The sequence below is a fragment of the Empidonax traillii genome, unplaced genomic scaffold (assembly GCF_003031625.1).
Source record: "Empidonax traillii isolate 1590-97213 ecotype Southwest subspecies unplaced genomic scaffold, ASM303162v1 scaffold16:size2589160, whole genome shotgun sequence".
Lineage (NCBI taxonomy): Eukaryota > Metazoa > Chordata > Aves > Passeriformes > Tyrannidae > Empidonax > Empidonax traillii.
Window position 1 is genome coordinate 213,006 of NW_020955209.1, and position 16,219 is coordinate 229,224.

Genomic DNA, 16,219 nt, shown 5'->3' on the forward strand with positions numbered 1-16,219 from the left:
TTGAAAAGTGTGAAAAGAAAGACACTGGGAACTATGAACCAGTCAGCCTATCCTCCATATCCAGTGAGATTTTATAGTAGACCATCCTGGAAGATATGTTGATACATATGGAAGACATGGAGGTGAATAAAGACAACCAACAAGGTTAGTTGTCCAAGGTTGGTTGCCCTTTCACCAAGGGCAAATCATGCCTGACTAGTTTAGTTATCTTCTACAATGGAATAACTGCACTAGGGAAGAGCTAGAGATGTCATCTACCTAGACTTACGTAAGGTCTTTCATATGATACCGCAGAAAGTTCTTGACACTAAATTGTAGAGATCTGGGCTTGGCAGATGAACAGCTAGATGGATAAAGCACTATCTGGATAACTGCATCCAAAGAGTTATAGTCAATGGCTCAGCCAGCAAGTGGAAACAGGTGGTGCCCCTCAAGGGTCCAGCACTGTTTAATATTTTCAGCCATGACATAGACAGTGGGATCAAGTGTACCCCCAGCAAGTTTGCTGATGACACTAAACTAAGTGGTGCATTTGATGTACCAGAAGGAAGATATCTTTTCCAGGAAGACTTGGAAAGGCTGGAAGAGTGGGCCTATGTGAACCTCATGAAGTTTCACAGAGCTAAGTCAAGCACCTGAATCAAGACACACAATACTATCAACACAGGCAGGGAGATGAATGGACTGAGAGCAGCACTGCAAAGAAGGGCTTGGGGATTCTTATGGGCAAAACATTGGACATGAGCCAGCAACGTGAGCTCACATCTCAGAAAGAAAATTAAATCCTGGCTGCATCAAAAAAAATACAGTCAGCAAGTTGAGGGAGGTGAGTCTCCACCTTTACTGCACTCTTATGAGACCCTGCTTGGAGTATTGCGTCGAGCTCTGGAGCCCCCAGTATCAGAAAGCTGTGGACATGTTAGAGCAGGTCCAGAGGAGGGCCACAAAAGTGATGAAAGGGGCTGGAACACCTCTCCTATGAAGACAAGCTGAGAGCCAGGGTTGTTCTCTCTGGAGCTGCCTTGTAGTACCTAAAGGGGGCTTAAAAGACAGAGAGGGACTTCCTGCTGAGGTCTCTACTGACAGGAGAAGGGACAATAGTTTTAAACTGTAAGATTTAGACTGGACACTGGGAAATAATTTTTTACGGTGAGAGTAGTGAAACACTGGAATAGCTGCCCAGAGCAACTGTGGATGCCCTATCCCTGGTAGTGTTCAAGGCCAGGTTGGATGGGACTTTGACCCACCTAGTCTAGTGGAAGGTGGCCCTACCCATGGCAGAGGGGTTGGACTACATGGTCTTTGAAGGTTCCTCCCAGTTCAAACCATTATTTGATTCTGTGATAACCTATGTTTATAATTAAAAAAAAAAAATTCAGTTACAAATCAGTTTCAGATAATCACCTCTTTTATAACAGGAGATTATGAGAGAAAATGAGTGATTAGAGTATGTATCTCAGGTATATATGTACTCATTTGATACACACATGTAAGCATTGTGTGCTTACATGTGTGTATCAAATTACTCCTCTATATATTCAATAGCCTGTTTGTTTCTCAAGGAATAAATTTTCTAGCAGAGGGTTAAGGTTTTAATTTTTCATTACTGATTTTCATGTCATTCATCAAAAGTCATTAATATTGCAATATCTAATGTCCATGATGGAGGAAAATCATTATTGAATTAGTGCTCTGACTACAGAACTGATTGTCTCAACCACACTTGAAGAAGTCTGCCCTATTTAAATAAAAAAGAGATCTCCATTCGTCACAACTATTTTGATTAACCCTTTCAAAAAGCCTTTACTGACACACAGAATTTGTTGTTGTGTCTCTTTTGGGGGGATATATCACCCTCTTCTTAGATACTGTATTGCTTTAGATGTCACTGTCAAGAATGAGAAGTCAATGAAATTTAATTAAATGTTTAGATTTTTTCCTAGGCTTAGTCACTCAACATTCCCTCAACAGATTTTTCAAAGTGTATGCAATAGTGACATCTCTAAATTAGAGTTTGAATTGAGAATGGTTTATTAAATCTACTACATATATTGGAAGATTATGATGATTATCATTTATAATGTAAAAGCACCTCAGAGCCCTAAGCAGATACATGACATGGCACTAGATGCTGCACTAGTAGAGAAAAAAAAGATGGTTCTTGCCCTAGAAAGACTTCCATTCTATTTCTGAGGAACATAAGATGAATTCGTGTGTCAGTAATTTTGAATTATTGCTTCACATCTCTCAATACAATCTCTAGCCACTAAAGAATTCAGTATGTTCATTAAATGTTCATTTAATCTATTTACTGTTTATCGTGGGTAGCAAGTCATTAGGGTCACATATGAATACTTGCACTCTTTAGTTGTGAGGATTTAAATTTCTCTTTAAAAAAAAAAAAAAAAGAAAAAAACCAGAAAAAATAAGAATACCTATTTACAACTATATTTGTTTAGACTGGAATAGTAATTGATATGCTAAAAAACTGTTGTGTCCCTAAGAATTTTACAAAGTTGTGATTTGTTAATATGTATCAGTATAACACCATATTAGACCAATATATGCAACTATCTCATGAAGACCCTAATGCCAGCAATGTGATTGATAAAAGGAGTGGACAGAGACTTTACAAGTTTGAATTTCTGTAAGTTTGACTGATGCAGCAGGGCTTTCATGTCACTGTTTGATATGGTAAATCCAAAAGATCTGCAAAAGAAATGTAAAAAGAGTTTCAAAAGGCAGGAAGTTCAAAACTAATCAGATGTTCCTCCTTTTTACTGTCAGTAACAGGAGGCCAACAGTTGGGCTGCAATTTACAGCCTAACTTCAAATTTGCCAGTTTTTGTCAGTAAACATCAATGTCTGCTCTTCCAGAGGCAACAACCCCTTTCTGTAGCACTGGCTATTTCTGTAAATCTGAAGAGCTTCTCAGAGGTCCGGGAGACTCACTTGCTGTCAGACTGTGGGGAGGGAAGGCTTTAGTTCTCAGCTGAGTGACCAAGCTGAAGTTAAACATAGGTTAGGTTGCAGTCTGGATAACAAGTGAAGCCCACAGTGTTAGAAATCAGATTAATAAACACAAGCACTTTGTGCCATTTCAGAAGCCCTGAGGTATCATCTTCTGTCTGCCATACCAAAAACACACAATCCTGTGGCGTATCTGTGAATCCTACATGAGTGAATTATTTTACAGTAGTGGGTTTAGAATTAAAATACTTAATGCTGTATCTTGAAATGTCTTAAAGATCAACAAAGAGCTGCTCCTAGGATTAGGGTTAGGATTAGGAGATCAGGGATTGAAGAACTTTGCTTGTTTTGCCTATGCAACATCCCTGGCATAGGTAAGTGTTAAATGCCAGAAAAGACTGGTTATTATTTTTCTCTAGTGCTAGGCAGTATTGCTAGGTCTCTCAGTTAAACTGCAAGATGTCATAAGCATAAAATTTGTAGAAAGACTATTATTTGAGTTCTTGTACACCTCTTAACAGAAGACTGGTCCAGATACTACAGTGAGAAATAACTTCCAGTATATTCTGGTATGTTTTTTTCTTACAGTTCAAATTCTGATTACTATTTAGAAGACTTAAAACTCTTTCTCTAGAAGACCACTTCTATTTGAACACCTTTAACTGTGTTAAAGAAGGAGACTTGCAGCCATAATTATACAAAACTAATGAGCATGAGACAGTTATCTTCTATAAATGGAAAATAATTGGAACTAGAGATGATGCTCACAGTCCTGAAGCAGGCACCCAATGGTTCTTTGATGACCAGCAGTCATCAGCCAGGCTGGAAGTATCAGGTTTAGCTACTGCCTACAGCAGGATGATCTTTGATCTTGCTAAATTGCCATTCTTTTCCTGTCTGTATTTTCTCTCAGAATTTTATATCTTTCTTCAGGCTGGTATTTTTCTCCTGAACGACTGCTAATATTGACTCAAGTGACTTCACTTCTGACTTGATTTTTGCTTTTTTTACCTTGTAGAACTGACACACTCTCACAAATTTTTTTTTTTTCCACTAAAATTGAGACAAGGTCACATAACTGCATTTCTCAAAACAGGATGGGTCATACACAGCTGAATTTTACAAAATAGTTATTAGTTATTATTACTATTATTATTAGGGTGTATTACTAACTGTTGTTATTATCAGGGTATATTATTATCTTAAAGTTTGTGTTGAGTTTAAATACAGGGTTATGGAAAGTAGATTCTACAGTTAGTGCTACGTTAAGAAATCTAGCCATGAACTAGCCAAATGCTGAAAGCTAATAACTTTTCTGTTTTTCTTTTTAAACTAGTTTGCTGTTAACTGAAATCAGAGTGCAGAGGAAGATCAGGCAGAGGAGCAGCAGACTAGAGAGCTCCTTCAGGCTCCCCAAATCAGCATGAGGATCAGCCACAGAAGGAGAAAATTGCCATTTTCTCCACTCAGCGCTCATTTATTGTTTACTAATAAGGGTAAACCTCTATATGTGTTTATAGTGAGAAGCATAGCTTCCAAGGAGCTCTGTTTCCAAGGCCTGCTGAACTTCACAAAGGCTGTTTCAAGATGAAAAGAGTGGTCTTTGGTTTGAGTTAAAGGGAGTGAAAAGTTTGATTTGCAGACAAAGGCAGGAAACCTTGACTTTTTGATGTACCTACATATCAAAAGCTGAGAAAGGATTGGAATTAAGGTTGTGATCACTGGGCATAGAGTACCAGGAGACAGCAAGAGCAGGGCTGTTCCCCAAGGGACAAGGAGCCAGGAGTAAACCCGAGGCAGTGACAACAGGGAACAGCCACATCATGTGCAAGCAGGGCAGGGATGACGACAGTAACTGGCTCAATTGGCAGCCCAGCAATCATCAGGTAGGGCAAAGTGTGATCCACTCAGCAATACAGCCTGCAAGTCAGGACAGCAGAAGCCAGAACTTACCTACAGCATGGCTCAGCCCAGGAGAGGGGGCCGGAATACAGGCTGAAATGGGGCTTCTGGCCCACAGATAGAGGGTGAAAATCCCTGTTGAGGCTTATCAGGGAGTGTAGTGCACTCAGGGCCACAACAACAGGATTGCATTGTTGTTTGTTGCATTGTGCTGTTTCACACCGAAGATTTTGTTATGGTAAAAAATGGCTCAGAGCCAGAAGAATTACTTATCTAACTATAATCTGTATGATTTTTCCACCATAATCTAAATGATAGACTAAAGTGTCTACTGTTGCTAAGCCTCCACTTCAGCAAGAGCTATTTTGTGAGCTTTGGAAAATAAAATGTTCTCTCTTGTGTGGCTTTCACTTTGCAGAAAGTTGAGTATGAAGGAAAGAAACGGTCCATGTTTTGTAGGGATGGTCCAGAGATTGTTCTCTGGGATCTTCTTAACACTGTGGAAGTTGTGGAGGTCAATAACCAAAAGGCTGCCATCTGCCAAAGCTGCCTGGGTGCTCATTCTGAAGTAGAATGAATCCTGGTGGCAAGAGAAAGAGTTTTTCTCAGTCCCTTCTGATTAGCGTTAATCTGTATGTTAGTGCTCCAGCGCCAAAAAGCAGTGCTGTAGCTACCAGAGTTTGGATACAATTCTGGTTTTATAAATGAAGAATAATTTTTAATGTTATGACACCTGACTTGGAGTCTTTCAATAAGCCTAAATTAAGATTTCAGAGAAGGTCTTGAGAAGTCCTGAATCCCACAAAGTTAATAATTCATTGATGAATGGTGATTCTGGAAGGGAAAATGTTCTGTGTTTTTTACCTAATCTAATAGCAACACTGACTAAGCATTACCCTTAAAAAACAGGGTGAGGACTGGGTCAGAATTAGAGAAAGACATAGATTTATTACTAAATCCTTCAAAACTCCCTTACATCAGATGTTAGGACAGTTATTTCCCAAAACTGCACTTGAAGAGCAAGTTTGGGAGCCTTTGTGTTCTGATTAAGCAGAACAGTCTGTTAGAAACTATAGTTACTGCTGACTAAAGCCCCTCAGTCAAGGCAGAGAGTGGTACTTCGTTTTGAGGTCTCTAATTTACTGCTAAACCCTGATTTAAGACTTCAGTAGGCTCAGGGTCGTGGACAGCAGGAATCTGCTGATTCTGCAGGACTTGCTCAGAGGTGGTAAAGAATGATTCAGGAAGAAGATAGTGACTTCTAGGATTTTTTTTTTTCCCCCAGTCTTGTCAGTGATGTAAATTGATAACAGATGTCACAGCAATGAAGTAGATCCTACTTCATTTTCTTCCTTATATAGGGTTTCTGTAAACCTATGGTAAAGGGTGAGTCACTGAGAGACTTTTTCAAGATGGCTCCCTTTACTAAATTTATAGCTGGGGTTAGGATTAGAAAGGAGAGGGAATGAAGTACCTACTCTATTACTGGATCTTTCAAGGCTCAGGAACATAAAATATGATCTAGTGCTACAATGAAGAAGTAATTCCTATTTCTCTCACCCAAGAGTTGAGTATCTCCATTGTAAACACATAGTAACAGGAAAGTTTGCAATTGCAGATGGAATATTGGGAGGAGTAATATGGCTGTTAGTGAATTGTTAGTGCTAGGATTATGGAGAAGCCCTACTTCTCTGCAGCAGCCTGAAATCCTGCATCTCCAAGTCAGAGGGAAAGAACACTTCATATTTTTATTGAAGTCTCTAGTTTTTTGCTTTGTTTAGGTTGGGATCTGAAGCTACTCTTATGATTACCAAAGTCTGTGTGACAAATTTCTTTGCCGGTTTTCCCCTTGCAATTTCGGCTTGCTCTAAAAGACAAGAAAAAAACAGAAGCGTGTGGAATAAGGCTAAGCTTAGCAGTGGTCATACCAAGAATTACCATCACCTCTACAATAGAGTCTGGAAAATATCCTTTATCTTGGTTCCTGCCTGCATTAAAACCCAAGGTGGTTTAATTCATATTTTGATTTTGAGCACAGGAAAGCTGGGGACTGCAGGTTTGTAGCAGAATTCCTGAAAGCTGCTCCATAGAACAGCTAATATTTTCTTCTAGTCCAACAAGAAACTTGTTGGCAAACACAGGGTCATGGTTCTGGTTAGGATGACAGCAGGGTAACCAAGGAGAACCATTTCCCTAATATCCTGTTATTTTCAGATGCAGACTATTATAAGTGTACAATTTACAAGGCTTCTGTGATGTAAGATGACATACTTTACCAGACATAAAGAATTGCTCTCAATTTTTTTGTAGATCGTGTCTTGGGATCATTTTTAAACTCCAGCACTGGTAGGGTAGAAAAGAGAGTAAATGGACCTTCTCTGACCTATGATAAAAATGAGTGCTAGAAAATTACTCTCTAGTCCCACAAATATATATATACTCTAACTGTCCGTACAATTGTTTCCTCTTCAGACTAAGTCTTTTTGGTTGATTCTGAAAGGTTCAGCCCTCTATTTTGGGAAATTATTTCTATTTTCTCTTGATGGAGTAGAGATGAACCTTACTGTTCTCTGGTTTTTGATTTCTGTTAGAATTTCTGAGAATAACGCATGGAGAGGGGAGTTTACTGAGGCTCCCTCCAATACCTGAATTGTAAATCAGCAGTCTGTGTTTTGCTCTTCCTTGTATATCGGTTTGCCACCCTGAAGCACAAACCTAGAGAGTTGACTCTGTTGATGTTTACAGAAGACAGCAGGTTTCAGGGAGATGGCAGAAGGTTTCAGGGAGCCAACCCACAAGAAAGCTTCTTTTCAGGTTGAAAGTTTTTGTTGTTGTTTTGCTCTCTTCTTGTAAACATGTCAAACTTATTAGCATATGAGTAGAACTGTGGTTCATGTTAAGTTTCCTGGGACCAGGACCCAAAGCCATGAATATAAATTCATGTTTCTTTATCCTTCAGGACTCACTGAGACATTTTGTTCCTTTGAGGCAAAAAAAAAAATAAATAATTTTTTTTCCCTACGCAGCTCTCTATTCTATTTGAGAACCTAGGGATGGTGTCAGAGCTATGGCTAAGGTCACGGACTGGACAAGCCGAGGAGTTAGATTTATTTAAGATCCTGTGAAGCTCATGAGCATATGGACAGAGATTTATTCCTTAATGAGATGGGAATTCTTAATACAAACAGCAGATTTTGAAGAAACAGTTTTAGTATTTGGTCCTGTAAATGGTATCAGTCTAGAATTAAGGCTTTAGAAAGAAAAAAATAGGCCTTTGAAATTTTCTCATTCTGGATGCTGCTTAGGGCTTAGATTTAGTGCCGCGGAAAGGTGTAATAAAAACGTCAGGTTTAAACATTGAAAAAGGCTTTGGGTAAGGAAGAAAGCAATTTATGGAAAGGAAACTGATCATATTTTAATATAGTCCATGGAGGAGATTCTAGTTAAATTCATAATTAGGAATTTTGAGTACAGTACTCTTTTACTGAGGCCTCCTCTTATCATTAGAAGGAGGAAGGGTGGTTCCAGAAAAAAACACACTTGAGATATTGTGCTGAAGAGAAGAAAAGTAAATCTGTGGGATCTGTTTAGCAGTTTTGTAACCTGCACAAAAGTCACTGGGCTAGGTTTGCTATTGCAAATATACTTTGGAAAGACAGGAACTGAAGAAGATTAAATTAGCAATAGATGATAATGTAAAATGAGAGTAGAGTTTCATCCTATTATGATACATATAGAACATGGGAAAGGTGTTAGTTCAGAGTAAAGATTTATTCCAGAAGGAAATAATAATTTGGATATTATTCTGTTCTTTGTAGAAGTTTCTGGCTACAGTTAGGATTGAATTAATGTAGGTATAGGATCACAAACCTCACAGAAAGTCAGTTTAATGTTTGAGGCTTCACAGTTCCCTGGACAGCACTGACAACTGATTTTAAGGCCAAAGTAGTCTTTTCTCAACAAAAGTCCCCACTGAGCACAGAAATTAAACTAGAGCTACAAGTGAGAGGGCCTAAAGGCATCCTTTTATTTGCAGAGCCTAAAAAATCTAACACAGTAAAAGGGGCTCATAGCTCTCTGATCCAAATGGTCTCTGGTTTGGTTTTATGCTTTTGTCTACCCATTGCATATAAGATTAGGACTGCACATAGCTGGACAAATGTTTAAGATAGCATTTTTTCATCTTGCAAGAATCCAGTGTATTCAATTAAGTACTAGTGCCTATATCCCCTTATGAAACCTTAATTTTTTGATCTCCTGTTGGATTTTGGACAACCTAAGATGTATTTTGACCACAGAAAACAAGGGTTAAAACTTGCCTAACCTTCTTTCTGTATTTATTCAATCCAAACCATTTGGGGTTTTTTGTGGTTTCACGCGTTTCACAGTTTCCAAGGCAATTAGACTACAAATTTCTTAACTTCAAGCACTTGAGAAGATGATCCTTACAAGTTGAATTAGAGGCACTGAAATATGAAATCAGATCAATAGGCTAGAATATTCTAGTAACTTAGCGGTAATTTTGCTTAAAAAAAAAAAAAAAGTGGAAAAAACCTCACCAAAACCAAACACAAAAACAAAAATATTATTCTATTTTATAGAAAAAGAAAAATTAGACATGTAATATCTAGGGAATAACCCTTAAGAGAAATTTTGTTTGATCTCTTACTTTTCTATGTTTTCATTAGCAATACTACCTGGTGCTTGTTCCTTAAAATAGACAACACTTTTGTCTTTAAAAAAAAAAAAAAAAAAAAGGAAACTGAAGAAAGAAAGCAATTTAAAACCAATTCCAACAGCAAACAATCCATATTTATTACTGGTATGTTTTCATCCAACTTCTCAAATTGGCTCTTTAACGCTATTGTTCCACATAAAAACTAAGTGTGCAGTACACTTCAGATAATGATGCATCAACATTTGTGACTTTTTTATCTTGGAAAATTAAGCCTAATTCTCAAGAGCAAAGCTATGAAGAAATTCACTTTAAAACTACAGTGCTATTTTAAATCTTCTTGCTGAGTGCATTCAACAGAAAAGGCCGAATACCATCATTCCTAAGCATTTTTAATAAGTAAAACTCTGGCATTTACTCAGAGTTTTTATATCATCATTCAGGGAGTGATCCAGTTAATCAGTGGTCCCACTTTTATTAATCTTAAAAGCATTCTGTCTACTGGAGTACTGTCATTTAGGATTTGCCTTTTCTTGTTGCGGGTTATGGAGGTAGAAAGAATGTGTCCATGACTACATTCCATATCAGGTCCTAAGTATATATATGTTCAAGACTTTGTTTTGGTTTTTTTCAGCCTCATCTCTTAATCATTGTGATAAAAAGAATCAAAGCTAAAAAAAAGCAAACAGGTATTGAAAAAGCCACAGGGAGCCTGAAATTCAAGAAAATTACTCGTGTGGCTGCAATCATGTAAATCACTCTGAATGCCAATGGAATGAAGCACATACATGAAATGGTAAATGCAAATGATACTACTAAATAGGTACAGATTCAGACTGATATGTAATTATATATAGGTTTCAAAATGAATTAAGTGTCTCTATGTTTCTCCTCTTGCAGTCATCTGCATAGATTCATTGCTGCAGTAAGACATCATTCTAGGTCTCACAGCACTGAAATACCGTATCTTTTAGCATAAGAGAAACATAAATCTTGTGAAGAAAGAAGCATAAATCCTATTAACTAGAAAAGCCCAAAAGATTGCAAAGTATCCAGGTAATACCTATTTGCTCGCAACTTAATAGAACCAGTATTTTTTCCCTCTTCACTTTATAGAAATCCAAAAGCCAAAATAGCTGTTTCTGTGAATATCATCCTCTGCTTTAGGGAAACTGTCCGAAAGGGACTGGTTTCTATGTCACTCCTCCTCCAGAATTCCAGTGTCATGCAGTTCTAATGGTAAATACAACAGAAGCCTTGGTGTCATACTCCAACAATAGCACAACTAGCATAAATCAATATTTCCCAGTATCAATAGAAGTATTCCCAGTAATGATGGCAGTATGCTTTATGTTTAGCTCTTCAATACTGGGAATTTAAGCAGTAATCAAAGGTCCAATCAGGCAGACTGCAGCCATTCATCACAGCACTACAATGTCATTCATGCAGAAATTAGCTTAAATCAGAATTTGAGGTTGAAGTCGTTCATCATGAGCCCCACCCTTAATGGACAAATCTGAGATTGTATTTTGAAAACACAAGTCCTCCCATCTACTTGCAGGTGACTGATTATTTGGTAAGGTTTCGGAGGTACTATTTTCAACTGATTTGTAAAGTTCACTTCAGCTGGTATTCCTGTATAATTAAAGGAGTTTTTTATAAAATCATTCACTAAATCAACATCCAAAAGGAAAATAAATGTTGTCTTCTATTCTTTTACCTGACCTGAGTTTTCAGTCTAAATTTGAGACAGCTCTAAATTACTCCTGACTTGTGTTTCTCCAGCAAGATGTTCTCATCTTACACTTATATTTTCCGCTTTTGGTTAGATCCATAGTTTATGCCAACATGTTAAAATACAGATTTTGTTAGTTTGAGAATTGTCATGCACATACATATTTTTGTCCCTACTTCTCTATCTTTTAAATACATTTAGCATAGTATTCAAAAGGGATTTATCTTGGCCTACTTATCCACTATCAGAGGAATACTCAGACTATTCCTCTTGGGCATTCAAGATTTCAGCTTCAGACTGATGACATACTGCCATAGATCAAAAATCAGGGAATACTTGAACTTTCTTCAGAGTGGTCTTGTCCTCTCTCATAAATCACCAATTATTTGTTTTCTTTTATGGACCATTCTGTTCTGACTAACACTCTCGTTCAGGCTAGCTCTGACTAACCTGACCTTCCTTTTCTCTTTAAAAGAGAGAAATCCAAACATCATTCAGTTTTTCTTTGGTGTAAAAGTGAAGAAGAAAGTGGAAAATGAGGTGAAAGAATGTAATTCAATTAGTTAGGGGTGCAGGAGTTCAACTTTGAGACAAAAAAAAAAGTAGTCTCTCTGGAGAAAAAATTGTATTTAGTCTGGTGATTAAAAACCATGATCATGTGCATGGACAAAACAGCTCAAATAAAGCTCTTTATGCAAGTGAACTGCTAGAATTTTTATTTTAAGATTTCTTCCCAAAGTATGATTAATATGTATTTTAAAATACAGGAAACCATTTGCATTCCATTATACCTTGTGGAGTTTCAGCTTTACGAAACTTCCATAAGAACCTTTCTGTCTTTTAGCTGTATTTACTTATTGCCTGTTTTCCTTTATTCCATGTCTGGGTTTGGCATTCAGTGGGATCAGTGGACTTTAGTTCTGGCCCCGCATATCAATCATTTAGAAGTAGTTTGCAATGCAACAGCTCTGCCAGATACACATAGACAGTACAAAACAGATACACATAGAAAGGCTGGAATGCCTTTCTCCCAGTACAGACATGAACAGTTTGGATGTGTATATACTATCTTAAGTAGAGAGAGTAAGATACTAGGTACCCACAGTAGGATGTTTGCCACCCACTCTTCAGATGCTGTCAGCTCTAAGGACAAGAATACTCCACGCGAGTATCAAGTAACTTGAAAGGTAACCCATGAGTTAAGTGCGGCACTTTCTACCCATTTATCATAATCTACTTCTGTGGAGGAAAAGTCCATTTTATTGAAATAATTCATCAGTCAGGAGAAAAGAAGGTGTCTATTTCAAAAGTAATACATTGAACAATGAGAATGGTGTATATGCCATGACGTATTTGTCTCTCAAGAAATATATTTGTACAAATCTGTCAAAATCTTTTCGCTTCTCTCAATTATGCATTCTTGTGTAGATAAAAACGTGTAAGTCTGAGCAGCTTGCATTTAAAGGCACAGAGAGATGTGTCTACCTCTCTTCCCAGGCATATTGTTTTGGTGAGCATAATATGTCCATTATGGCAGAAACTATTGAAATACAGTATTGAACACAGCAGGCAGTAAGTAATATGGTTTCTGCCACAGAATTGTAGGAAACACTAGGAGGCACATTGCAGCAATGATACATATTTACAGATGTCACTGCAGCAAGAGTCATGCTAAACTGCTGGAGGCCTAGACACTTGCAGTGAAATTATTTTTCCTTTAAATGGTTTCTTCTAAAACATAATTGCTTGGTTCTGGACAAAAAATAGAGTGGCACAGAAGCATGCATCCTTTTTCTTTTTGCAACTGTGTAAGACAGAAGAGTTACAGCCAAAATGTTGAGTCAAGAAAAATAAAAAAGTGCTTTTAACTGAACGCCAAACAAATTTTCTTCTGCTAGTTTTCAGACAAGATTCATTTACCACAATAATCTCTTTTACACTTAAATACTGCTGTGGTCACCATCTAAAAGCTTTATAAATGATCCTTCAGGTTTGCAGTATAAGACAATTACCTTGGTGCAAATCAAAGCCTGCCAAAACTCCAAGATATAAAACAGGTTGCTATTTTCTTTGTACATCTGCAGCATATGCATATAAATTGGTCATCCACCAACTAAAATTGCAAATGCAGACATGCATTTTTTTCCCTACTACAATCCTATAGAACATTTCAGCTTGTGTGCAGTTCCATGTTTTGCATATTAAATTTGTGCATGAAATCTGTTAGCTTACTTATCAGTAAGCTATGTAAAGTGTGTTCCTACTCTTTATAAATCAGAGTGTATTTTTGAAATATCTAACAACTATGATTAAGCTAGTGCATAGCTCCATGCCAAATTCACAAATAGCAATATTTGTGCCAGTAATCTACTCAAAGGTAAATACAACCAAGTTATGAATGTATTTCTATATAAAGAGCTTTGAAGCTCTGAAGTATAATGAAAAGCCAAGCAGAAGCTGCAGAGCAACTAATGAAATTAGCAACTGCGCTCTCAAGAGAAGAACAGGAGACAGATATAGTTAGAGACTAAAGCCCAAAGAGAAATGTGGGTGATATGCAGAGTTTTCAAGGGAAAAGATGTGATGAAACAGGGAAGAGATTACCTGAGATTCATGAGGAGAGTCAAGTCTATGCAACTGGGGACTAATTAAGAGGAGAAATTAATAATGCATTGTCACCAGTGCAGACAGAGAAACTGGAATAGCAAACTAACCACAAGAGTAAGGATATAAAATATGGTTCTGAAGTTGATGGAAGGTAGAGTAAATTCTATAATTATCCTTTATCTATAATTATACTTAATTATCCTAATTAATCTTGATTGCCTTCCGTGATGAAATGGCTGGCTCTGCAGAGACCAGAAAAGCAGTCTGTCTCATTTACCTTGACTTCAGCAAGGCATTGGACATGGTCTCCTAAAGCATTCTTGTAGGCATGCTGAATGCATACAGACAAGATGGGCAAACTTCAAGGAGAGGGAAAAATTGTCTGGATTGGTGTGCTCAAAGTATTGCAGCCAACAGTTCAGAGTGTAACAGCATATGCTTAAAATTGATTCTCCTCATAGCTCAGTACAAGAACTGATACTACTAAATACATTTGGGATGGGATCATCTGTTTATGAACAACACCAAACAGAGGGGGGCAGCTGATACGCTGGAAGGGGAGCAGGGGACTTTTGACAGATGGACAAACAGATGACCCATGAAGGTGGAGAAAAGCAAAGAGCAAAGACAAAGGCGGAGTTCTGCATCTGAGATGATATTAACCCCAAGTAACAGCAAAGCTGGAGGTGACTGGATAGAAATCAGTTCTGCAGTAGTGGCACAGTGGACAGAAAGTTGAACTTGGGGCAGCAGTGCACTCTTATGGCAGTAAAGGATAACAGCATTTTGGGCAGCAAAAGTGTGCAGAAGGTATGAGAGTGGTTATCTCCTTTTGTTTTGCCCTTGTGAAGCTCCATCCAAAACAGTGTCCAGCTTTGAATACTCCCAGTAGCAAGTCATTACTAGGAAGACTACAGTATATGGCATACAGACACCAAAGAAAAATTATTTGTTCAGCCTGAAGAAAAGAAGGCAATGGGGGTGGCAACATGAGGTAGTGGGCGTTGTGTCAGATTGTTATCTTAACTACCCCAAAGTGAGCTACAGAGAAAAGACAGTCAGACTTTCTCTTCAAGCTGACAACCTAAGGCATGGAGAGATAATTGTCACCAGGTGACAGGAGCATCTTCCTAGTAATTTGTATATTTGTGATTAGTTATGAACTAGGATAGTCACCCTAAAACCTAGATAATCAGAGGCTTTAAAAATTATACCCAAAGAGCATAAGTCTTTATGAAAATTAGTTAGCTCAGTAAATCATTTTCAGTACTTTGTTCAGACAAGGATTCAAGTCAAGTTAGAGTTCACAGGAATTTTTCAGATATGAATCTACATTCTGAAGATCTGAATGTGAAGAGAAACTCAGAGAGAACTGATGACACATTAGGTAACATGTATCTTCAAAGTAAGGGCTCTCTTCAGTGTTCATGTTGCTGGAGAAAGAGTTTGTGTATTAAGTTCTTGTGTGTGCAAGTCCCTCTAACGACCTTGAAAGCTTGTTTGATCAAATAAAGAAAGAAACCATTTAGACATGAACTAACATACAGATTTTCTTTTATATATGTGCTCTTTTCTCTAAACATAGTAAGTGAGCTGTTAATACTTGGATTTCGTGCATACTTACTTTATTCTATCTTAACATTTCTCGGCTATAGGGGTAAATAGGAGGAACCAGCAGAACAGACATTTCATGCATCTTATGATTATTAAAACCAGATTACTGCCTGTTCCATCAAGGTAATGCTAAAGACACTTAAGTGGTAGGGAAGATCTCATTCACAGACCAGCTTGGGAAGTGGCAAAACAATGAGCATCCTTGCCAGATGGGTTTGGGCATGCAACATGACATAAGTAAGTCCCTAAGGGCATCATCCCTAAAGGTCTATGAAGGATTTTTCAACAGAGATGGTGTGTGTGCACTTTCTCATCAACTGTCTCCTACAAAATACTTAGAGTCCTGAAATTCTACAACCAGTGTAGACAGATGTTATGAGAAAACATGGAAATCAAGAATATTGTTGGGACATAATTCACACCTGTTTTCAGTAGGCAGAGAAAAGAAAAGCCGTGTAAACAAGACAGCAATAATGGATAAGAAGGCATGGAAGGCAAGAGGATTGAAAAAAATCCCCCCATAAAATGAAACAAACTCACACAAATAGAAGAGAGCAAAAAAATAAGTGAGAGTATAAGTCAATACAGCTGATGAAAGTTACTGCATTTAATTCGCGTAAGAAATATGATGAGTTGTGAGAGGAACAATTTAAATGTTCCTAGATTAGTGCAAAAAGCCTGGACAACAAAGTGGAGAATAGTACAGGACATTAAAC